At 42.6% G+C, this 25415-nt stretch overlaps 1 protein-coding gene across 2 annotated transcripts in view; it reads right to left on the reverse strand.

Annotated features, from left to right (window-relative positions):
* POC1B (POC1 centriolar protein B) overlaps positions 1–25415 on the reverse strand; it is a 168040-nt gene that overhangs the window by 10066 nt on the left and 132559 nt on the right. The window contains exons 13-14 of one of the 2 annotated variants that reach the window (XR_014083099.1): positions 17117–17209; positions 15876–16604 (exon numbers count right to left, since the gene is read on the reverse strand). The gene's annotated coding sequence lies outside the window, so the exon portion shown is untranslated. Of the gene's footprint in view, positions 1–15875; positions 16605–17116; positions 17210–25415 lie in introns of those variants that run through there. The other variant, XR_014083103.1, reaches the window with a different exon arrangement.

The raw sequence follows: 25415 nt of genomic DNA on the forward strand, positions 1-25415 counted from the left end.
GCAATCCCAGGGCTGCAAAAGTGAGACAAAGAGATGAGACAGGGGAGAAAGGAATGCAGTTACTAGGCAGGCGTGTTGGGGACTGGCCATAAAGTCATGAAGAATTACGAGCCAGTTGCTCATCCTGCAAGTCACCTTGAAACAATCCGTCAGATAGTGGTGGGGGCGGAGAAAGGAAGAAGGATTTATCTTCTTGGCCTCTAGTTCCTTGATTCAAAGTTTAAGTCCCCTGCACATCTGGGTTGTTACTCAGGCACTTCAGGGAGCCATTAGGGAAGCCAGATTCCGCATCCTAGCAAGCTGCCTGCCGGGAGGGCAGCAGCCTACCATGGGTATGAGTTTTGTCAGGTCAGACCTGGGCCAGGAACCACTGATGAGGTTCCTGTTATGGCAGGTGGGCTGTGATCTCACAGGATCCCCACCCCAATCCCCCACCCCCTCCAGCCCCAGGAGGCTGTCCATTCAGGACCAGGCTGGGGCTGGGAGTCAGATGAAGCTGGCTGGGACATCCCAAGAACCACACAAATTAGTCTGGTATGGCCATGTTTATAAATTATGAAGAGTTATTTGAAAGCTTTTGCTGCTGCTGCTGCTAAGTCGCTTCAGTCATGTCTGACTCTGTGCGACCCCATAGATGGCAGCCCACCAGGCTCTGCCGTCCCTAGGATTCTCCAGGCAAGAATACTGGAGTGGGTTGCCATTTCCTTCTCCAGTGCATGAAAGGGAAAAGTGAAAGCGAAGTCGCTCAGTCGTGTCCGACTCTTAGCGACCCCATGGACTGCAGCCCACCAGGCTCCCCCGTCCATGGGATTTTCCAGGCAAGAGTACTGGAGTGGGGTGCCATTGCCTTCTCCGAAAGCTTTTGAGGATCCAAGAATTAGTGCTTTTGTGAAGGTTAATATGAAGGACTTTCAGATAAACAAGTCATTACATCATAATGAAGGTGAAAATTCTATTATTTACAAGATTTATGATGACAGATTTTTTTATGATCATTCAGATTGATTTCTGGACTGAGTTTACTCATTCTTGATCAGATGACTTTTATGAATAAAGTTGATTCTGAAGGAGTGTTCATTAATTTAAAAAAATGCCTTTTACCACAGTTCTTTGTTTCCAAGTGGTATATAATAATTTGTGTTAAGAAACAAGGGCTTCCCTGGTGGCTCAGTGGTAAAGAACCCACCTGTCAATGCAGGAGACTTGGGTTCAAGCCCTAAGTCGGGAAGATCCCCTGGAGAAGGGAATGGCAACCCACTCCAGTATTCTTGCTTGGGAAGGCCCATGGACAGAGGAGCCTGATGGGCTACAGACTGTGGGGTCGCAAAAAGTCAGACGTGGCTTAACGAATAAGTAGGCATGCTTGCACATTAAGAAACATCTCAACTTCTAGACATGTATTTTACCAAAAATCCTATTGCACTAAAAACTAACAAGCTCTTACCTCTCTGAACATTCATTCACGTGCTCACACCCGAATTCTGTCCTATGCAAATAGAGGTGGGAGGGTAGATGATGATGATGGAAGTGGGGGGAAAAAATCAGTGCAAGAGTTTATTGATGGAATGAGTTTCGTAATCTAAAAATAAAATAGCCACAATTACTTATCCTAGTGTGACATCCAGATAACATTTGGAAATTTACATAGAAGTAACAGGAGGGTCTACATGAAATCTTCTGGGAAAAAAAGTCAAGCTTTTCCAAAAAAGTGTGTTCTCTTGGATTCTCGGGATTCTGGAAACTTATTTCAGTTATCCAAGTGAACAGACCATCGTTGGTATCATCTCCATACATATAGCAAAAAGCTAACTTTGCGGAGCAATACATGAACACTTGTCCCCAAGACTGTCGTGTCTTTATGTCCTTTCTGCACCCTCCCCCCATCAAAAGCCCCACCAAGAACAATTTGTGTTTTCCTGCTTAATCAGATTTCTATCTGTAGGTAGTCTGTCTCCTCTGGCTTCCCTGTACGCATCTGCCAACCCCTTCCCTGGTAAGAGAGCTTGCACTGTGGCACGGAAAGAATATTCATATCCTGACTTCATATTCTACAGGAGAAAGAAGACCGCACGAGAAATTCTCTTGCTACTAACTGAAAGGAGTTTTTCACCTTATTAGAATGTTTAATATCAAAACTTCAAAGAGGGGACCAACAGTCCAGTCTGAGCCTAGCCTGAGTTTCCCACTCTCCCTGGAATTTCAGTGTCTGAGAGGAATCCGAGCGGATGTGGAATTACATGTTAGTACCTGAAAGCGGGTACAGCCCTCGCCCCAAAATGAGTGTACACTGACTCTCAGAGGACTCGTGTCCAGAGGGTGGTGGAGGGGACAACAGAGACAGCCGCATGCCCACACACTCAGCCATCTGCTGTTCCAACCACACTTCTCTCCCCTCCGTTTCCTGCAAATGATTCATCTATTCTTTTTCTCCTTCTTCAAAGATAACTGTGTAGGCATTCAAGGAGGGGAAAGTCATTAAGAAAAGTGGAATCTGGAGTTCTTAGGATGAGGTGGAACGGATTAAACAGTCTGGAATTTCACAAAGCAAACAGCGTGGGCGTGGGCCCCGGGCTGCTCTCTCCTACTGGTGCCCTGTTTCGTAAGAGCCACTTGTCAACGTTGTGAGCAGGTCAACGAAAATGGCTGCATGTAAACTGTGAGTGACTGAGCTGCTAAAGAGCAGGAGAGGAGAGGACAGAGGAAGTCAGTGGAGGAAGAAGTCCGGATTTCCCAACCAGAGACAGCAGCATACCTGGCTTCTGTCTCTGACTTTACACGAATGAATGACATCTTTGTGACTTTCTTTAATAGGCAGACCAAAAGGCTGCTATCAAAGTCATTCTTTAAAGGAGACCTTGACCCATAGGCAGAGAAGGTGACTGTGGCCATATCCCCACCACCAAAGTATTTTAGTGAGAGCATGCTGTGTTGATAAACATGTTCTAAAAGAAGGACTTCATAGACAGTTACTGAATTGCATCTCTTCAAGGCAGACGGCCCTCGGTTCAAATCCTGGCTCTTCGTCCAGCTTCAGGAACATTAGGCCAGATTGCCAAACCTCTGGGACTCTCAGGTGCCTCATAAGTGTGTTGGGTGGTAAGGATGCCTCCCTCCAGGGGTTGGAATGAGGACTGGAGTGGATGATGTAGGTAAAGTACTTCCTGGGCTCCTCCAAAGGAAGTATATACACAGATATCAGATGATTAGGGAAATGCCTTATTATTTCATTTCATCATCTGTCACACCTACACCTTGATGCTAGCAAGGTCAAGAACTCAAAGGAACCAACTCTATAGACTATTTCAGTACGTGCATGCGTGCAGGCTAAGTCACTTCACAGTATCCAACTCTTTGCAACCCTGTGGACTGTGGCCTTCCAGGCTCCCCTGTCCATGAGATTCTCCAGGCAAGCATACTAGAGTGGGTTGCCATGCCCTCCTCCAGGGGATCTTGCCAACCCAGGGATTGGACCTGGGTGTCCTGCACTGCAGGTGGATTCTTTACAACCTGAGCCACCAGGGAAGCCCTTTCTCAGTACAACTCTAGCCTATCCTCATCAGGAGAGAAAGGGGCAGTCATCATGGGGGAACCAGCAATCAAACTGCAGGGGACATACTCTTCTTGTTAATGCAAGACACAAGGGGAGGAGTGGAGGAGAGAGGCAGAGAGACAAGGAGGGCCTGATGTCATCTTTTCCCACCCTCAATGGTCACCATATCTCCATGGCAAGTGAAAGGCCTGAGCAGTGAGTGATCCTATTGCTGAGTAGAATGAATAGATCTCAGATCCGACTGACTTCTTAAAGACTCTAGCATGATGCCTCCATTTTTCCATCTGTAAAATGGGTGTCATAATAGCACTTCCATCTTGAGTTGTTGTGAAGATGAAATAAGATAATCTATGTAATGCAGTAAACACAGGAGCCCAGGACAGTCAGCAGTACATAACTGTTCTCTACTGCTGTTATTCTGTATCCTTTGTCAATATATGGAATGTTAACAATTCATTCGTTAACTTGTTTATTGATCAGCTTCCATTTAATAAATACTTGCTCACCCCATTAAGTGAACTGACTCATTCAGTTACACCATCCATTTATTTATCATCAAATATGTATTCAGATCTTAGGCTGCGCTGGTGCTGTGCTGGGCTCAGGAGATGCCAAAGCTCATTTGGCAAGAAGCTTGAAGGCTACTCAAGGAGAGATGTGTAAAGAAAAACAGGATAAGACAAGGTGCAGAAAGTGTCAGGAGTGAGGAAGGGATTCACAGAGGAGACGCTTTTTCAACTGGATCCTGAGGAGTTAGGACTTGTGAATTTCAACTAATTAAAACATCTTGCAAAAAGGGATGAAATTGTGAAAAAAAAAAAAAATGGGCTGAGAGCCACGAGAACTTTGGTGTGGGTGGTGCTTGGCCATTTGCCTGGTGTCTTTCCCTGAATTCAGGCTCAACCCTGGGCTGAGGCCATGGAGACTCATGTGCAGCTCAGCCCTACCCCAGGAGTTCAACCCGTCTACTCTTAGTCAGAGGAAATGTAAGTAGTTCATCTAATCCGTATCTGGTCAGCTGGGCTCCAGGTTCTGTTCTGAACTCCTGTTTCATCTCCAGCTGTGGCAGCTTGATCCACGATGGCTATTGCCTGCCAGATTCCTCCTCTTCATCCTCTCAGGTGGAGTACAGACTGATGACCTCTTGTGGAAAATCTCTGATGGCCACCACATGGCCGGCCCATCACTGCCTAAACAGGAACTCCCATCTACAATTTGTTTCAACTGCCTGACAGAACTGCCCCTAGAGTCCTCACATAAACAAACCTGGTTTGGTTCCCCACTGATGGAATTTCTAAACTTCATTCCATCTCTTGCTAATGCTCTACCGTGGTGTTGGTAGCACCAGACATATGCTGTGGGGGACACAGCTTATGCAGTGTGCTTCGTCAAGTTCCCCACAAGCATTTGGACTTAGAGAAGACTCTTGAGAGTCCCTTGGAGAGCAAGGAGATCAAACCAGTCAATCCTAAAGGAAATAAACCCTGAATATTCATTGGAAGGATTGATGCTGAAGCTGAAGCTCCAATACTTTGGCCACCTGATGTGAAGAGCCAACTCACTAGAAAAGACCATGAGGCTAGGAAAGGTTGAAGGCCAAAGGAGAGGGGGGCAACAGAGGATGAGATGTTTAGATAGCATCACTGACTCAATGGACATGAATCTGAGCAAACTCCAGGAGATAGTGAAGGACAGAGGAGCCTGGCATGCCGCAGTTCATGGGATTGCAAAGAGATGGATATGACTTAGTGGCTGAACAGTAACAAGGTATCTGTTAAAAGCCCTTGGAGATGGGACTTCCCTGGTGTTCCAGTGGTTAAGAATCTGCCTTGCGATGCAGGGGACACAGGTTTGATCCCTGGTTGGGGAAGTAAGATCCCACATGCTGCAGAGCAACTAGAAAGTCCGTTAGCCACAATGAAAGATCATGTGTGACACAATGGAAATCCCACATGCCACAGCTGAGACCCCACATAGCCAAATAAATAAATATTAAAAAAAAAAAAGCTCTGGGAGTATATGAGCCTTGGTGTTGTGGGCCCAGGCCTGTGTATTATGATTGGCGTTTGATGGCATGTGCCTTAACATTTGGAGAAGGCAATGGCACCCCACTCCAGTACTCTTGCCTGGAAAATCCCATGGATGGAGGAGCCTGGTAGGCTGCAGTCCACGGGGTCGCTAAGAGTCGGACACGACTGACCGACTTCACTTTCACTTTTCACTTTCATGCATTGGAGAAGGAAATGGCAACCCACTCCAGTGTTCTTGCGTGGAGAATCCCAGGGATGGTGGAGCCTGGTGGGCTGCTATGGGGTTGCACAAGTCGGACACGACTGAAGCGACTTAGCAGCAGCAGCAGCAGCCTTAACATTGCTCAGAAGATAAGACACCAGTCATATGCTACCAGCCACAACTTTTAAAAAACAAACTTGGGAATAAAGTCACAAGAGGAAATGCAGACCATTTGGAAACTTGAGAACCCACACGTTCTCTATGTGATTTTGTCTTTCAGGAAGGATTTCAGAGTTTCAACCTGTTTTAATTCTAGCCCATCTGGCTGCTTCATTAATGAAAACAGCAGCATCTTCTAATTCTCTCATGTGAGGCAGTACTTTCAAAAAATAACAGAAAGAACTTTTGGATTTGATGTACCATATTTTGTCTTTCCCCCTTCAGGAAAAAAAAAACAAAAACAAAAACTGGAGCACATTTTAGAGAGAGTATGTGCGTAGAAATATTCAGTGAGTCACTCCTTGTGTGTAGGTCTACTCCGGTGCATGGGGTTTCCAGAACAATTACATAAATGTTAGCATAGCCAGGAACTTTTGACGTTTGCGGCAGCCTAATGGAGTTCTTTGCTTCATTGAAAATATCCTAATTGTTGTTTCCTGAAACTTAAAAAGGCATAAAACTAGTGAAGCAGTATAAATTGATTTTGAGGCATTTCTATCAAGTGTGCTTTGTTGGCAAAGAAACTGACGAAAATGTATTTGAAATGAAATACAGGTGGCCAAGCTGTAACACATACGATAATCAAATCACCCAGCAAAAAACTGCCTGGGAGCATCAGCTGTAAGTGAGATATGTTTGTTTCTTTTTCTTCTATCATCCTTCAAGATTTCCTTCACAGTCTGAGAGTCTGCAGCACATTATTTACTTGGACAGCCTTAAATAGGGGAGTTATTTAATAGCATGGATCTGAAAATTCTGAGGTTCCTAAAGTCACTAGAACATACCAATATCTTGCTTTTATTTTTGCAGAAGATCACCCAGGAAATAATGTGATATTCTGAATGCCACTAATATGTTCCTTAAAATGTTATTTTTCTAAAAGATCCTCAAGTTCCAAGATATCTTCCAAAAACAGAGAAACTAGAGAAAGAGCCAACTAAAGCCATTGTCAATTCTTCTCCATCTCAACAGTCAGCGCCCAGCATCCAGGGTTGAAGGGCTTTCCAGGGAGGGTGGAGTCCTTGGTTCTCGTGGATGTTTGTTCAGTGTCTTGCACAACTTCCCTAACTGGCTTATTTTCCTACAGATAAGAGGTGGTAGTTGTGGGTGTTCCTGTATTTATTGGTTCAAAAGATTGGTGCGAAGGACAGTGGGGCAGAGTGGGCGCTGACTCACAAAGGCTGCTGTTTGCTTGTGGCCTGTGTGTTCCTTTTGAGGGGAAAGAGCATAGTCCACCAAGTCCGCCTCTGCCCGGTGCTGCTGGATTCTTTCCACATGACCACACCACTCCTTGAACACCTTTCCTCTGTAGCAGAGTTGACAGCACAGGACACCTCAGGAATCCGATAGGGAAGGAGGGCTGAGGTTGTGTGAACTGCGTGGGCTGTGGTCCTGTTGGTGAGGATGTAAATGGAATCACAAATGTAGCAAATATCCATGTGACGTCCAGTCGTCATCGGAATGTGCTTATTGAGGTTGGACAATGACATGCTGTCCAGAACTGTTTCCAAGAATCTACCGTACACGTACCCTGGGGGCTTAGGAGGCAAGGCGAAAGGAAGAATCTGATGTCGCTGCCAAGGGGATAATGGAGATGATTTTTCGGGAGGAAGGGATGTGTTCATTCCAGGACTAGGAGGGTAGAGAGGGGCGAAGAGGCAGCCTTCACAGGTAAGAAAATACCGCCAGAATCAAGGCCGGGTCAGAGCATACCCTCTAGACCAATAGAAAGGAGTTGACGTGGTTTCATGGAAACACAATTCTTCTGACGCTTCATATTTCTGCATCTGGTGGTCATCAAGTCCAGCTAGCTCTATCTCTTTTGATTCTAGAATGCATCTTTCCTTCTTTCAGTCTCTACTCAGTGAGTTCAGCCTCTCACCGTGTCCCACCTGGGTTGCTACAAGAGTCTCCTAACTGGTCCTCTTGCTCTCAGTTTTGTCCCAGACAACCCATATCACACCCAGGGGATTTTGTCTGTTCACTGTTTAACAATGCGACCTGGACTTTCCTGGTGGCACAGTGGATAAGAATCTGCCTGCCAATACAGGGGACATGGGTTCAATCCCTGGTCTGGGAAGATCCCACATGCTGGGCAGCCACCAAGCCCATGGGTCACAACCTCTGAGTCTGTGCCCTGGAGCCTGTGAGCCTAAACTACTGAAGACCATGTGCATAGAGCCTGTGCTCCAAAACGAAAGAGAAGCTGCCACAATGAGAAGTCCACACACCACCACGATGCATCGTCCCTGCTAGCTGCAACTAGAGAAAGCCCAAGCAAAGCAAAAAAGACCCAGTGTAGCCACACGTAAATAAATAAAATTAAAAAAAAAACAACAATGGGATTTTATTAGGAGGATTTCTATCAGCTCTCTGGAGGGTCCAGAAGATGCCTAAATTGATAGAAACTGGCAGGGAAGGGATGGGATGGGTCTAGGAACACTCAAGTATTGTCAGGGCCCTGATCCAGAATGAATGATTTTCTGTCACTTCTGGGGATTTTTTTTTTCCTTTCTATCCTCCTTTAAGATTTTGATTCCAAGGAATAAACAGTGTTCCAGCGTGGGCAAGGAAGCCACTTGTTGGTGAGTAGAGGGTTGAGGGGTCTCCCCAGGTGGCACTAGTGGTAAAGAACTTGCCTGGCAATGCAGGAAACAAAAGAGACCTGGGTTGGATCCTTGGGTTGGGAGAATCCCCTGGAGGAGGACATGGCAACCCACTCCAGTGTTCTTGGCTGGGAAATCCCATGGACAGAGGAACCTGGTGGGCTACAGTCCATGGGGTCACACAGAGTCAGACATGACTGAAGTGACTTAGGATGCATGTACACAGAGGGTTGAGGACCCCTAGATTTAACAGACTCATCAGATTTTCCAGTGGAGAAGATGTAATCCTTCTAGAGAAAGTGAAATTGGAGAGAATAATGAACAGGCAAAAATCAGTGTGTGCCCATGATATGTTGATTATAGAAAGGGCATCTAAGGACAGACAAAATATGTATTATCCCACTCCACTCTGACAGCTTGTTAACTTATCTCTCTTCCTCAATAGACACTGAATTCCTTGAAGGAAGAGCCATGTCTTATTCATCTTTGTGTGCCTGCCCTCTCATAGACACTCATAGACACATAGCATAAATACTCATTGTATGAAAGAATGAATCAATGTCCACTTAAATGAAAGTTTTGTTTCATCTGGTTTATAAGTTTTCTCCATGACTTTATGGTCCTCCAACCTTTAGCCATTCTTCTCTCTGACCTAAACTGCTCAACACCGAGGTCAGGAGTACTCAGTCCACTCACTCACCCTCTGGGCGTCCCCAACGGGAAAGGGAGAAAACCGAGAGACTATATGTCAGATACAACATATCTGACATATTTCTGCCTCCATTTATCCAACTCTTCTAGCGTCATTTTGGTCTTAGGAACTCGTAATATGCACTTTTTCTTGGAATGTGTAGTAGTTCTTGATGAGCTGATAGCCAACTATCTTATTTGACGTAATACAATGGGAAGAATGTGCTTTGAAATCAGACAGATAGAGGTTCCAATGTGAACTTAGAATTACTAGCTTTGTGACCCTGAATACTTTTTTTTTAAAACCTCTCTGGATCTTGGATTACACGTATGTGCATGTTTGTCACGTGACAGGTATCCGGTAAACATCAGCTCCATTCTGGCCTGGGGACTTGTCACCATAGAGAGGTGAGGGAAATTTGCATTGCTGGGGGAGGTAATTGGAACTGAAAGGAAAAAGAGAAGTAGAATGAACATACTGATTTGCTCTCACATGAATCAAAGTCAAGGGTTAACTTTTTGCTGAACTGTGTAAAACATACCAAAGTTTTAAAAGAAGTAACAAATAGGTTTAAGAGCAATACAAGTCTTTATATTTTCTGAAGCAGCAACAGAATTAGATACATATTCTTCAAACTAAGGCCTACAAAGGCGTAACACTGGAAGAAGATATTTTCTTCTCTAGGAGGTGTTGTTTTGCTCTACTCTAGGATGCACTGGGATGAAATTCTGGATGCATTATAGATTTTTAGGAAGTATCACCTGAGAGGTCATTTTCATGGAAACTCTCGAGCAAAATACATCAAGGATTGGACTGTCAAACGAGTAAGCTGCTTTGGAGCAGCCGGAAATAAGGATGCTGAATCTGCCCCACAGCTTCCCCACTTCTGTGGCACCCTCAGTTTTTTGTCATTGTCTATCTCATCAATAAAAGAATATTTTAAATTAATGATGCATGTTATAATTAATTGTATGATGTAATACAAAATTTTAGAGAGGTCAGTTCTAGAAAAAGAAATTTAAAAACATCTTGGATATTACTCTATCTTTGTTTTCTCTTCACATGTAAAAAAAAGAAATCACAGAGCAGATTTGATGGTATTGCCGTAGAAGTATAATTTGAGTTTCTCTCAAATTAAATAAAAAACATGTTGACCTGAGGAGAACAGAAACCAACAGCTCGGAAGAAGAGCATGATACCCACACCTCCACTCTCCCATATCATTCCTTTAACTCGTTCTTCTCCTTCTCCAAAATTCTCAGCTGCTCACACATCCCAGACTTTCCTGCAGGGACGGTGTGTGCTGTCCTGGTGTGGATATGCCTGCTGTGCTAACACATGGTTTGGAGGAGAAGGAAGATATGACATAGAACTGGAGGCTGGTGAGTTAAAAATACACACCACGTTCTACCCCTGCAGTAGGGCAGACACGTGCCACCATTGCCTGAGGAGAGAGAGCCTTGATTTTTCTCTGGAGAATCCCTTTTTCCCCGTAGGAGAAACATTTTTCCATCACAGTGCCTTCCCCTACCCTGACCAAATGGAGAGCATGTACATAGCTGAAACTAGGTCTCCCAGATGCTCTTGACCTGGAATTTTAATGTGGAGACAAGTGATGCAAAAACTGAGAATGGTTCTAAGTCACTTACTCTGGTAGCAATGGCCAAAGGGAATTGTATTATTCCTGCCACTTGAATACCTACAGCTTCTCTCATACTTTGATAAAGTGGATTCTTGGCTTCTCCTTCTGTTCCGTGAGCTCTTTTGTATCCTTCCAATACATTCATTTGTTTGCTTAAGATACCCGGACTCTGCTTCTGTTATTTTCATCAGAGAATTCGGACTAAAATTGATTCTCAGATGCTGCGTGTTTCAATATGCAATGCTGAAAGGTCAGTATTTGGGAGGTGGGGAGAGTCACTTGGAATCAAACATTTACTCAGGCACCAAACTCAATTTTTCTGAAGCCATTCAAATTGCAATTGTTGGCTTTACAGCATCACTTGCAAGCCTAGGAAGGAAAAGGAGCCTTTGAACCAATTTCCCCAGGGGTTCATTTGGTTGAAATCACCAGATTCTCTTGCTCTGCCAATGCAATTCTAATAAGCCCCACAGATTCTAGAAAAAGGTCAGTGATGCTCGTCTAGGTGGCTAAGTTTAAATCAGTTTTGTAAAAAGCAGCCTGGAAGCTGCACCGTAATTATGTAACAGATTATGATGGAAAAGCAGCCACTGCAGAGAGGTCAATAGGCATTTAAAAGATCACTGCGTGGGAAACGTTTCAAACCACAACCTTCCATTAAGAGCCTACATTTCCCAGAAGATCCTCATTCCTTCATTTAGGCAGCAATTTTAAAGTCAGCCGGAACCACTGTTTCTGCATGACAGCCACTGAGAAAGAAACAGACTATATTTTGCTTTCCTGTAAGCAGCATCTCCTGGTTATGGCATTTGATATCCCTAAGATGTCACATTCTTTTGAAGTTATTTTCAGCTTTGGTTTGAAAAGTATCCTAAATCAGCAATGACCAGCCTTCTCCTGATGGAGCTTAGGAAGCAAAAGGGAGCCAGGGAAGGAGTACAGAGAAGACGAACTTCTGGAAACCTTGACCAGAGCCCTCCTCAACTTGCTGGAACTTCCCCTCCTCCTCTTCTTTCCTTCCCCACCTCCTGCTCCACTCTTCCTCCACCCCACTTCTTCCCCTTCTCTCCTTTCTCTTCCTTCCCCCCATCTCCCTTCTCCTCCTCCTCCTCTTGTTTGTTTTTGCTGCAGAAGCCACTCCAGCAGCCTAATGAGGGAAAACCTCTGTCTGTTCTTTCATTCAACAAGTGCCTGTCAAGGACCTAATTCCATATACATACAGAATATATTCTCTAATATCCTGTACCGGGCACTGGTAAACTAGACGGGCAAGGTGTTTGCCTGCCAGATGCTTCTATTCCAATGGATAGAGATGATCTGCTTGGCTCCTAGGTAGACCCTGGGTCTAACTACTGGGAGAAGGGGCGTCAAATGTCCTCACCTCCCAGCTAGAAATGGTTGTTTGCGTGAAGTAGCAATTAGTTCACCAAACACTTTAGACAAGGAAAATCAAAATAGGAAATCATTGACCAGTTAGCTTAAGTGGACCAGAAAACAGGCCTTCCCTTTCCTGGTCAGCACCACAATCCTCACTCTTCCCTTTCCAGCTGTCTATCTCATCGTCTATAACCTTGTCATCTACCACAACGTGCTCTGTTGCTGTGGGTTCGATGGGGATAAGCCATAATTTTTTATTAGGATACAGAACATTCCCCTGAGATGCACACACTCCTAGAAAGTATATACCTCTATAATCTGCTCCCATCATTTGTCAAAAATTATTATTTTTAAACCTTTTCTTCCTTGCTCAGAAATCATTCAGGAAAAGAACCACATTTCCAATGGGGCATTTACCTTCTTGGTAGACACAGTCGTTGGAAACCATCCAGAGAGGACACCACACACCTAATTATTGTTTTGCATCAAAAACACTGGAATCTCTAGGAGGAACATTGATGTCATATTAATAACAACACCTCTGAATCTATAACAGAATCTCAGTCTTCCATGACCTGTTTGCTTGATCCATCTGCATAAAAGTTGATCAGTGTATTGGAGTCTGTGATTAACATATACATACTACTATATATAGAATAGATAAAAAACAAGGACCTACTGAATGGCACAGGAAACCATATTCAATATTTTGTAATAACCTATAAGGCGAAAGAATCTGAAAAAAAAAGGGTATTTATGGGCTTCCCTGGTGGTCAAGAATCTGCCTGCAATGCAGGAGTAGCAGGAGATGTGGGTTCACCCTCTGGTCGGGAAGATTACCTAGAGGAGGGCATGGCAACTCACTCCAGTATTCTTGCCTGGAGAATCCTATGGACAAAGGAGCCTGGCAAACTACAGTCCATGGGGTCACAAAGAGTCAGACACAACTGAAGTGACTTAGCACTCACACATGTGTGTCTATTTATATAAAGTGAATCACTTTGCTGTACACCTGAAACTAGCACAGCAGTGTAAATCAACTATATTTCAATTAGAAAAAAAGAAAGCAGATCAACTTAGTGAAAAGGATGGAAACCACATACAAATAAACCATTTATTATAACAATATGGACTCTACAAATAAAGTTAACATTTCTCCAGCACCTGTAATAGGCCAGGCCCTATGCTAAGTGTTTCATATAATTATCTCACTTAATCCTTACCCCAACCTTTTCAAGCAGGTACTATTACTATAACCATTTTACAGATGAGGAAATGTAGGCGCCAAGGCTAACTGTCTTGCCCGTTGATAGGTAACTACTTAGAGATGGAGACAGCATTTGAAACCACAGCTACTTGACTGCAGAACCCTCTTTCCTAATCACACTGTTCTAATTAGGGGCACAGATTATTAGGACTAGACCTTAGTCTAGGCACTTCCCTGGTGGCTCAGATGGTAAAGAATCTGCCTGTAATTCAGGAGACTCAGGTTCGATCCCTGGGTCAGGAAGATCCCCTGGAGAAGGAAATGGCAACCCACTCCAGTTTCCTTGCCTGGGAAATCCCATGGACAGAGAAGCCTGATGGGCTACAGTTCATGGGGTCACAGAGAGTTGGACACGGCTGAGCAACTAACCCTTAGTCTGGGCATGAGGTGTAGAGGCCCCAGACGATGAAGGATCTGCTTAAAGTCACACAATATGTCTTCACTAACAGAAAGAGACTTGCGTTTACATTGTGCCTCCCAACTAGAGAAAAGCTAGAATGAGGCTTTCAGTATTTGCCTATGTATTTACAGAGGAATATTTTTTGAGGGTTTGAGCTGAGAATATCCATGCCATGTAAAGTGGAATCTTGACAAATTTGTACTCACAAACCCAATTATGAGGCTATCTATTTAGTCATAAGAAACACTTCTAAGCCGTTGGAAACTAGCCATATTCCGGTAAGAGTCTCCAATTCCACCTGGATCTGTTGTGATAAGAGCAAACTTGGAGAATGATAATCTGTATCTTAATAATATATTTATCTCAAGCTTTCAGGGGAGTCGTCATTGAAAAACTCATAAGCAGAAAGTTAACTGTTGTAATAAGCTGATGGTGATGGTACAGATTTTTATTACTTTTGTTGTTTGGGTTGTTTTTCTCTTCTTCTCTTTTAAGAACTCAATAAACCACGCTGAATGTTAACAATCTATCAGCTCTACAGGGAACATTTTTCAGTCCTGGAAAATTCATTTTACCTCCAGAATCTGAACCTGTAAATATAAAAGCTTTTTTTGTCTTATAAAAAGGCTTAGTGTTAATTGTTTCCACAAGGTTAGCCCAATTGATCTGAAGCACCTGTGCTTCTGGCAAATGTAGGACATTATCAATTTTTACCATTTGTCCAGTAAGCTCTTTTTGGCCTAATGTTATTTATCCAGCTGGGTATACTGACCAGGACAGCGAAGATCAAAGCAGTTGGGGATTGTGTAACATCGAAGATCTGTCCTGGTCATTAAGCCTGGAGCATATGGACCTGATTACAAAACCTCTTCTTATATATCCTTTTAGGACCCTGATGAGTGGAAGTCTGTGCTGCCTGTAATGGCCATAACCTACGTTAAGGATTCCTAGGACCACTTTTTAGGTCTTTCTGTAGTTCTTAGTTTCCTGCATGGTGAGCTCACAAAAAGCACCAGATGAAAACTCTAAAATGCAATTTGCAGCCTTGAGACCCTTGAGATTGTTAACAGAATAAGTGAAAAGGGGTGCAGGAGGAGGCCTGGGGAGCTGTGTGTGGCCCTGCGCAGGATGGGCCTGCTTCTGCCCTTGCCAGGGAAGAAGGCTGGGAACCGCACCCCCATCCCCATTCCTGCCCCCCTCCCCCCACCCCCCCAATGGCAGGAAGTCAGTGGAGAGCACAGGAAAAGACACTCCTCAGGGGAAACAGCCGTGGGTTTCAGTGAAAGCATGAGGGCTGGGGACCAGAAGACCCAAACAGGAAGAGGAAAAATACAAGACGGTCTGGAGAGAAAGGAAAAATTGAAAGAGCCAAAAACTATATATAATAGTAATAAAAATGATGGGATTATATGAAATCATGTGTGTGAAACTTTTGAAAATTTTATAGCACTATAGAATTCAAAGAACCTTTCAAGTTTTAAAAATGTGGAAAAAATGGGATGGCCTAGATGACTGGGATGAGGGATGGGTGGGAGAGAGGTCCAAGAGGGAGGAGGGGATATATGTATGCTGCTGCTGCTGCTAAGTCGCTTCAGTCATGTCCGACTCTGTGCGACCCCATAGACGGCAGCCCACCAGGCTCCGCCGTCCCTAGGATTCTCCAGGCAAGAACACTGGAGTGGGTTGCCATTTCCTCCTCCAGTGCATGAAAGGGAAAGTGAAAGTGAAGTCGCTCAGTCATGTCCAACTCTTAGCGACCCCATGGACTGTAGCCTACCAGGCTCCTCCATCCATGGGATTTTCCAGGCAAGAGTACTGGAGTGGGGTGCCATTGCCTTCTCCGATTCACTTCATTGTATGGTAGAAACTAACACATTTTACAGCAATTATATTCCAATTTTTAAAATTTTAATTAAATTAAAAAAACAAAAACAAACCCCACAGGCTATATTAACCTGAGAAGCAAGAAACCAAAGGAAGCAACTTGAAAGATGCAAAAGTGGCAGGCAGGCATTGCTGGGTGCTCCCAGCTGCCTTCCCTGGGCAGGGCCAGGCCACAGAGCGAGAGAATCCATTCCCACCAGGCACCTCCCAGCCTGGCAAACGATTGCTCTCTGAACGATTCTGGCTTTACCCAGCTGCTTGGAAAGGAGCTTGCAGGAAGGTAGGTGGGAAGGGATTGCAGAAAAGCTGCTGGCATGCCTCTTCCCTTTCTGAGTCTGAAAGCTGCTCAGAGAACTTTAAAGGCTGACAGCTAAGTTTAATCAGAGTTAAATTACTGAAATGAAGATGATGTTCTTATGCAACGCAAATGAAAGGTGGTTCTGCCAGCACTTTCCCTACAAGGTAATGGTACAGGCTCCCAGGAGCAGCCTGGCAGTTTGGAAATGTTATGAATTCAGGGGAGGCAGGAAATGTGAAAATCTGGTTCATTGCTAATATTGTCTTCTGGGGACTTGGGGCCTGTGGGTTCAACAGACAGGGTTCCACAGCTGGTGTTCTGTGATGGCGGTGCTCACTCGCTGGCAAGTCTGTGAAATGCTTCAGACATGGCATCTTAACTACATTCTATATTTAAGACATCCATTTTTTTTTTTTCCTCAGGAACTCCAAATGTTTTCTGCAAAAGGAATTCGCATAAACGTTACAACCTGGGACTTGGACTGAATGAAACATTAGTTTGTTTCCAGAGACTCTGACAGTTTGATTTTGTGCCAGTTCTGTCCTTGTAAAAAATGGACAGAGCTGGCTCTAGTTCAGACTAATTTGCCACATGATTTATTTGCTTTAAAAATAAATGTTAAATCAACTGTGACTTAACATTTAATGAACATAATCAGGTTCGATCCCTGGGTCGGGAAGATGCTCTGGAGTAGGAAATGGCAACCCACTCCAGTATTCCTACCTGGAAAATTACATGAACAGAGGAGCCTGGCAGGCTACACAATCCATGAGGTTGCAAAGAGTCAGACACGACTGAGTACACATGTACACAATAAACGTACTCTTGATAAGATGTGATGAGAAGGGCTCTTTACCTCTGGGGTTGTCCTCCCCAAAACCCACTAACCCCATCTAACCATGAGGAAAACATCAGATAAAGCCCAAAGTGAAACATATTCTATACATTACCTGACTCATACTCCTCAAACTGCCAAAGTCATCACAAACAAGGAAAGTCTGAGAAACTGTCACAGTCTGGAGAAGCCTGAAGAGATGGGACAACTGGGCAGGAACAGGAAAGGACATTAGTTAAAAACTAAGGAAATCTGGATAAAGTACCATCTTTAGTCAATAATGTCCTATTACTTTTGGTTCCTTAGCTGTGACAAATGTTCTGTGCTGATGTAAGATGTTGACAATAAGGGAAACTGGGTGTGCGATATATGAGAACCCTTTCTTTGTACTATCTTTATAACTTTTCTATAAATCTAAAGCTATTCTAGAATTAATATTTATTAAAAACATAAATGTTGGACTTCCCTGGCAGTCCAGGGGCTGAGACTCCGTGCTCCCAATGCAGGGCACCCAGGTGTGATCCCTGGTTGGGGAACTAGATCCTACACACAGCACCTAAAGGTTCCACATGCCACAACGAAGATCGAAGATCCTGTGTGCTGCAGCCAAGACCTGGTGCAGCCAAAGAAGTAAGTACTTTCAAAAAACATAAATGTTAAAGTTAGTTTGACTGTTGTTCTCCACACAAATCATTTAAGTCTACTCATGTTTCCGCTTCTGTTTGATTTAAATTCCTGTCTCATTATTACCGATAATTTACCAAGAGGAAAACTGAACCATAAAGACAGAACTGAGCACATGGTGAGGGATGATGTGGTAAAAGGAAAATAGTGCTTCTAGAACTCATCTTCTTGCTTCATTATCAGGTATGGGCCTTGCACAACTATTTCCTGCCAGGGTACTGGGTGATAAAGGAGTTTCAGGAATCACCTTCTTAAAGGTTAATGTATTTCGATAGGATATTTTGGAAAAAGCAAGTCCTAAGGAATGATTTTCATGATGTTGAAATTTCCATAAAAGGATACAGTTGGTTAGGAATAGAGATAGGCCCCATGGGTCCTCAAGCCTTTTCTACTCATGGGGCCAGCCCCTGCTCAAATAACACAGTATTAGGGCTGTGGCCATTAAATTCTATGCCTAAGGTTGTGATTCCTCAGCGTCCATCTGGGATAATGTGATTTCTCATTCAAGTGTATGCAACACAGTCATCGTGGGAGGGAGTCCTGGAGTCCATAATAGCAGGAGGAATCAGCCTTGTCAGGGATGACCTGTACTTTGCTTTTTGGTCTTTAATAACCTGAACATTGTTACCAGCTATCTAACCAAACCCTGCCACTGTTATAACAACAACATGTACTTTGTACTCATAAAAACCTGAGTTCAAATCCTCACTTCTAGGTTTGCACTTCCTGGCTGTGTGGCCTGAGTCAGGCTACTTAATCTCACTGACATCCGGGTTTTCCATCAGGAACAAGGCTGGCTGTAATTTTGTTTTGAAAGATTGGCGTGAGAATAAACTACACTGGGTCTGTAAGAGCCCCTTACCCAAAGTCTGGAATGCAATAAGCTCAGAACAAATATTCTTTCCCTCCCCTTTTCCTTCCTTTCTCACAGAGCCAGGTCAGTGGGGACAGGCACCATCTGGACAGCTCAGCCCTTTCACAAATGGTTCTCTCTGTTCTCATGAGATTAGCATTTCTAATAGGATCAGAAATTCTGCTAATTCATTGATCATTAATCCAGAGGTGTACAAATAATCCCTTCTGATTTGTGCAGAACCAAGCAAATGCTCTTTGAGGACATACATTTATTGACTATTATTTTGCTGTTATTTGGGGGAAAGGTCTAATTATCCCACCAGAAATTGTCTGAGCAGCTCTCTTGCTGGATGATGATGGTTCGTTGAACCCAGGATCTCTGCAAAGTAGCCCCTAAAAAGGATTGTTGGAAGCAAGATGGGAACTGTCTGCTAGCAGGATCCCTTGTTGGGAAAGATGCCAGTACAGTTTTGATAGAACTGTGGGAGCAAATAAATAATGCACAGAGCACCTGAGAAGGCTTAGAGTGGCGGGGGAAAGGATGCAAAAAAAAAGAAAAAAGCTTAATCAATTAATTAAAATAAAAGGCAAGTGGCCAGGCAGGGTGAACTAGAAAAGAACACTTAATACAGAGACAATCTGATGGTGGAAAGGCTGGGGAAAGTTCTGATCTGAAACCCCAATAGGAGACGGAGAAGGAAAGCACTCCCAACACACAGGACAGTTGTATTTCTGAAAGCAGTGTCTTTACAGTGAAAGTGTTTCTGTTACGTTAAGTGTATCAAGTGTGTCTTGTTATATCCAACCTTGCTTGTATTGAACTGTTTCCCTATGTTTGGGATATAGTTTGTTTCCAGATCTTGTTATAAGAACATTGTAGTATGGCCATAATATGTTTTAAGATTCTTCAAATGGTATGGTTTTGTTACCTCAAGTTATTTCTACTTAAATATCAGACATTTATTTAGTGTCCAATATGCACAGTGTGCTGGGGTAACCAGATGAGGAAGGTATGGGCTCTGCACCCAGGGTACTACAGTGAAGACAGGATGTAGTGGAGACAGATGCTTATGTAAGGTATTTTAGTTCACCTTGAGAAGTGTCATAATAGAAGTAAGTGCCAAGATATATGATCTAATGTGTAAAATTCGTTTGCACTGTACATGGCATAGTAAATGCTCAATACCAAAATGACAATGATTATGATGACTGTAGCCATCTCATTTCTGATAGAATCATTTAAATTCTGCTTCTCATGATTCACATTTATAGAAAAAGAAATAACATCAAGAAAGCCCAAAAGAGTGTTCCCTGATCTACAAAAATCAATGATATAAATTCAAAAAAATTGAAATCATCTCAAGCATCTTTTCTGATCACAATGTGGTAAGATTAGATATCAACTACAGGAAAAAAACTATTAAAAATACAAACATATGGAGGCTAAATAATACACTACTGAATGACCAACAAATCACAGAAGAAATCAAAAAAGAAATCAAAATATACATACAAATGAATGAAAATGAAAACACAACAACCCAAAACCTATGGGATACAGTAAAAGCAGTGCTAAGGGGAAGGTTCATAGCAATACAAGCCTACCTCAAGAAACAGGAGAAAAATCAAATAAATAACCTAACTCTACACCTAAAGCAACTAGAAAAAGAAGAAATGAAGCACTCTAGGGTTAGAAGGAAAGAGATCATAAAAATTAGGGCAGAAATAAATGCAAAAGAAACAAAGGAGACCATAGCCAAAATCAACAAAGCTAAAACCTGATTCTTTGAGCAGATAAATAAAGTAGACAAACCATTAGCCAGACTCATCAAGAAAAAAAGGAAGAAGAATCAAATCAACAAAATTAGAAATGAAAATGGAGAAATCACAACAGACAACACAGAAATACAAAGGATCCTAAGAGACTACTATCAGCAACTATATGCCAATAAAATGGACAACTTGGAAGAAATGGATAAATTCTTAGAAAAGTATAACTTTCCAAAACTGAACCAGGAAGAAATATAAAATCTTAACAGACCCATCACAAGCACAGAAATTGAAACTGTAATCAGAAATCTTCCAACAAACAAAAGCCCAGGACCATATGGCTTCACAGCTGAATTCTACCGAAAATTTAGAGAAGAGCTAACACCTATCCTACTCAAACTCTTCCAGAAAATTGCAGAGGAAGGTAAACTTCCAAACTCATTCTATGAGGTCACAATCACCCTAATACCAGAACCAGACAAAGATGCCACAAAAAAAGAAAACTACAGGCCAATATCACTGATAAACATAGATGCAAAAACCCTTAACAAAATCCTAGCAAACAGAATCCAACAACATATTAAAAAGATCATACATCATGACCAAGTGGGCTTTATCCCAGGCATGCAAGGATTCTCTAATATCTGCAAATCAATCAATGTGATACACCACATTAACAAATTCAAAGATAAAAACCATATGATTATCTCAATAGATGCAGAAAAAGCCTTTGACAAAATTCAACATCCATTTATGATAAAAACCCTCCAGAAAGCAGGCATAGAAGGAACATACCTCAACATAATAAAAGCCATATATTATAAACCCACAACAAACATTATCCTCAATGGTGAAAAATTGAAAACATTTCCCCTAAAGTCAGGAACAAGACAAGGATGCCCACTCTCACCATTACTATTCAACATAGTTTTGGAAGTTTTAGCCACAGTGATCAGAGAAGAAAAAGAAATAAAAGGACTCCAGATTGGAAAAGAAGAAGTGAAATTCTCACTGTTTGCAGATGACATGATCCTCTACATATAAAACCCTAAAGACTCCACCAGAAAATTACTAGAGCTAATCAATGAATATAGTAAAGTTGCAGGATATAAAATTAACACACAGAAATCCCTTGCATTCCTATACACTAACAATGAGAAAACAGAAAGAGAAATTAAGGAAACAATTCCATTCACCATTGCAATGAAAAGAATGAAATACTTAAGAATAAATCTACCTAAAGAAACAAAAGACCTATATATAGAAAACTATAAAATACTGATGAAAGAAATCAAATGTGACACAAATAGATGGAGAAATATACCATGTTCATGGATCAGAAGAATCAGTATAGTGAAAATGAGTATACTACACAAAGCAATCTATAGATTCAATGCAATCCCTGTCAAGCTACCAACGGTATTTTTCAGAGAACTAGAACAAATAATTTCACAATTTGTATGGAAATACAAAAAACCTCGAATAGCTAAAGCAATCTTGAGAAAGAAGAATGAAACTGGAGAAATCAACCTGCCTGACTGCAGACTATACTACAAAGCCACAGTTATCAAGACAGTATGGTACTGGCACAAAGACAGAAACATAGATCAATGAAACAAAGTAGAAAGCCCAGAGATAAATCCACACACCTATGGACACCTTATCTTTGACAAAGGAGACAAGAATATACAATGGAGAAAAGATAATCTCTTTAACAAGTGGTGCTGGGAAAACTGGTCAACCACTTGTAAAAGAATGAAACTAGAACACTTTCTAACACCATACACAAAAATAAACTCAAAATGGATTAAAGATCTTAATGTAAGACCAGAAACTATAAAACTCCTAGAGGAAAACATAGGCAAAACACTCTTTGATGTAAATCATAGCAGGATCCTCTATGACCCACCTCCCAGAGGAATGGAAATAAAAGCAAAAATAAACAAATGGGACCTAATTAAACTTAAAAGCTTTTGCACAACAAAGGAAACTATAAGCAAGGTGAAAAGACAGCCTTCAGAATGGGAGAAAATAATAGTAAATGAAGCAAAGAATTAATCTCAAAAATATACAAGCAACTCCTGCAGCTCAATTCCAGAAAAATAAGTGACCCAATCAAAAAACGGGCCAAAGAACTAACCAGACATTTCTCCAAAGAAGACATTCAGATGGCTAACAAACACATGAAAAGATGCTCAACACCACTCATTATCAGAGAAATACAAATCAAAACCACAGTGAGGTACCATCTCATGCCGGTCAGACTGGCTGCTATCAAAAAGTCTACAAACAATAAATGCTGGAGAGGGTCCAGAGAAAAAGGAACCCTCTTACACTGTTGGTGGGAATGCAAACTAGTACAGCCACTATGGAGAACAGTGTGGAGATTCCTTAAAAAACTGGAAATAGAACTGCCATACAACCCAGCAATCCTACTGCTGGGCATACACATCGAGGAAATCAGAATTGAGAGACACATGTACCCTAATGTTCATCGCAGCACTGTTTACAATAGCCAGGACATGGAAGCAACCTAGATGTCCATTGGCAGACGAATGAATAAGAAAGCCGTGGTATATATACCCAATGGAATATTACTCAGCTATTAAAAAGAATGCAGTTGAATCAGTTCTAATGAGGTGGATGAAACTGGAGCCTATTATACGGAGCGTAGTAAGTCAGAAAGAAAAACACAAATACAGTATATTAACGCATCAGTTCAGTTCAGTTCAGTCGCTCAGTCGTGTCCGACTCTTTGCGACTCCATGAATCGCAACACGCCAGGCCTCCCTGTCCATCACCAACTCCTGGAGTTTACCCACACCCGTGTCCATCGAGTCGGTGATGCCATCCAACCATCTCATCCTCTGTCGTCCCCTTCTCCTCCTGCCCCCAAACCTTCCCAGCATTAGGGTCTTTTCCAATGAGTCAACTCTTCACATGAGGTGGCCAAAGTATTGGAGTTTCAGCTTCAACATCAGTCCTTCCAATGAACACCCAGGACTGATCTCCTTTAGGATGGGCTGGTTGGATCTCCTTGCAGTCCAAGGGACTCTCAAGAGTTTTCTCCAACACCACAGTTCAAAAGCATCAATTCTTGGCGCTCAGCTTTCTTCACCGTCCAACTCTCACATCCATCCATGACCACTGGAAAAACAATAGCCTTGACTAGACAGACCTGTGTTGGCAAAGTAACGTCTCTGCTGTTTAATATGCTATCTAGGTTGCTCATAACTTTCCTTCCAAGGAGTAAGGGTCTTTTAATTTCATGGCTGCAAGCACCATCAGCAGTGATTTTGGAGCCCCCCAAAATAAAGTCTGACACTGTTTCCACTGTTTCCCCATCTATTTGCCATGAAGTGATGGGACCAGATGTCATGATATTAGTTTTCTGAATGTTGAGCTTTAAGCCAACTTTTTCACTCTCCTCTTTCACTTTCATCAAGAGGCTCTTTAGTTCTTCTTCACTTTCTGCCATAAGGGTGGTGTCATCTGCATTATCTGAGGTTATTGATATTTCTCCCGGCAATCTTGACTCCAGCTTGTGCTTCCTCCATCCCAGCGTTTCTCATGATGTACTCTGCCTATAAGTTAAATAAGCAGGGTGAAAATATACAGCCTTGACATACTCCTTTTCCTATTTGGAACCAGTCTGTTGTTCCATGTCCAGTGCTAACTGTTGCTTCCTGACCTGCATACAGGTTTCTCAAGAGGCAGGTCAGGTGGTCTGGCATTCCCATCTCTTGCAGAATTTTCCACAATTTATTGTGATCCACACAGTCAAAGGCTTTGGCATAGTCAATAAAGCAGAAATAGATGTTTTTCTGGAACTCTCTTGCTTTGTCGATGATCCAGCGGATGTCGGCAATTTGATCTCTGGTTCCGCTGCCTTTTGTAAAACCAGCTTGAACATCTGAAATTTCATGGTTCACGTATTGCTGAAGCCTGGCTTGGAGAATTTTGAGCATTACTTTACTAGCATGTGAGGCGAGTGCAATTGTGTGGTAGTTTGAGCATTCTTTGGCATTGCCTTTCTTTGGGATTGGAATGAAAACTGACTTTTTCCAGTCCTGTGGCCACTGCTGAGTTTTACAGATTTGCTGGCACATCGAGTGCAGCATTTTCACAGCACCATCTTTGAGGATTTGAAATAGCTCAACTGGAATTCCATCACCTCCACTAGCTTTGTTCGTAGTGATGCCTCCTAAGGCCCACTTGACTTCACATTCCAGGATGTCTGGCTCTAGGTGAGTGATCACACCATCGTGATTATCTGGGTTGTGAAGATCTTTTCTGTACAATTCTTCTGTGCTTTCTTGCCACCTCTTCTTAATATCTTCTACTTCTGTTAGGTCCATACCACTTCTGTCCTTTATTGAGCCCATCTTTGCATGAAATGTTCCCTTGATATCTCTAATTTTCTTGAAGAGACCTCTAGTCTTTCCCATTCTGTCATTTTCCTCTATTTCTTTGCATTGATCGCTGAGGAAGGCTTTCATATCCCTCCTTGCTATTTTTTGGAACTCTGCATTCAGATGGGAATATCTTTCCTTTTCTCCCTTGCTTTTGGCTTCTCTTCTTTTCCCAGCTATTTGTAAGGCCTCCTCAGACAGCCATTTTGCTTTTTTGCATTTCTTTTCCATGGGGATGGTCTTGATCCCTGTCTCCTGTACAGTGTCATGAACCTCTGTCCATAGTTCATCAGGCACTCTGTCTATCAGATCTAGTCCCTTAAATCTATTTGTCACTTCCACTGTATAATCATAAGGGATTTGATGTAGGTCATACCGGAATGGTCTAGTGTTTTTCCCTACTTTCTTCAATTTAAGTCTTAATTTGGCAATAAGGAGTTCATGATCTGAGCCACAGTCTGCTCCCAGTCTTGTTTTTGCTGACTGTATAGAGCTTCTCCATCTTTGGTTGCAAAGAATATAATCAATCTGATTTCAGTGTTGACCATCTGGTGATGTCCATGTGTAGAGTCTTCTCTTGTGTTGTTGGAAGAGGGTGTTTGCTATGACCAGTGTGTTCTCTTGGCAAAACTCTACTAGCCTTTGCCCTGCTTCATTCTGTACTCCAAGGCCAAATTTGCCTGTTACTCCAGG

The sequence above is a fragment of the Giraffa tippelskirchi genome, chromosome 4 (genome assembly GCF_054371585.1).
Source record: "Giraffa tippelskirchi isolate mGirTip1 chromosome 4, T2T-mGirTip1v1.2.pri, whole genome shotgun sequence".
NCBI classification, from domain to species: domain Eukaryota; kingdom Metazoa; phylum Chordata; class Mammalia; order Artiodactyla; family Giraffidae; genus Giraffa; species Giraffa tippelskirchi.